The sequence below is a fragment of the Alligator sinensis genome, unplaced genomic scaffold (genome assembly GCF_000455745.1).
Source record: "Alligator sinensis unplaced genomic scaffold, ASM45574v1 scaffold59_1, whole genome shotgun sequence".
Taxonomy (NCBI): domain Eukaryota; kingdom Metazoa; phylum Chordata; order Crocodylia; family Alligatoridae; genus Alligator; species Alligator sinensis.
The window spans coordinates 2,762,925-2,763,734 of NW_005841878.1; the positions used below are offsets into that span (position 1 = coordinate 2,762,925).

Below are 810 nucleotides of genomic sequence, written 5' to 3' on the forward strand. Positions count from 1 at the left end.
AGCTCTCCTCCCACCACTCCCCCCCCCCGCCCCCTCCCAATGTCAGGCCAGTTAACACAGGTTAAATTCCAGTTAATACACATGCTGGTTAACACAGGTTTTACTGTATTAAACTGATTACTAATATTAGTTGAGGGAATTTTCAAAAACACAAATGGGAGTTGGGTATCCATTGCTATTTTCTGCCTTGGAAAAGCTCCCTCAATAATGTCCAAAGCCATTATCAAACTTTTCTGCAAGGTTAAGGGGTTCATATTAAAGCTACAACAAAAATAGTAGTAGTAAGTTTGGGCTGCTGTTGTAGCCATTATGGTCCAGGAAGTTATACAAGAAGCAAGGACTTTTTTATGTTATCTTTTATTGGATTAACTGCATAGCTGGGAGAGCTGTTGGACACACTTTCAGACACCAAATGCCCCTCTTTAGGTCCTCCTATAAAAATGTTAGGCAAATTTTACTTCAGTGCAAATAGGCAGGATGCATCAACTTAAAAATAAGTATTTTTACATGGCTGTAGACATCTTATTCAATTAAACAAGTAAATACAGGCATTGGTAAAATGCTTTAAACCAGGGTCAGCTGAGGATCTGGCCCACAGAGTTTGGATGTACCCTGGAAAGGTCTCATATCAGGGTGGCATAGAGTTGACACCTGTCCCCGCCACAGATCTCTCCTGAGAGTGAATAGAATTTAAGATGTTTTAACACTTTTGATTAAATAAAGTGTACCTTACCCAATGCATGAGACAAACCCACGAAAAAACTATGTTCTTATAATTTGAACACAGGGGCTGTGTCCACACAAGCAGGA

At 40.0% G+C, this 810-nt stretch overlaps 1 protein-coding gene across 1 annotated transcript in view; it reads right to left on the reverse strand.

The window, feature by feature from the left end:
• Positions 1-810, reverse strand: part of EPSTI1 (epithelial stromal interaction 1) — a 103,462-nt gene that overhangs the window by 2,949 nt on the left and 99,703 nt on the right. The gene's annotated exons all lie outside the window — the stretch shown is intronic.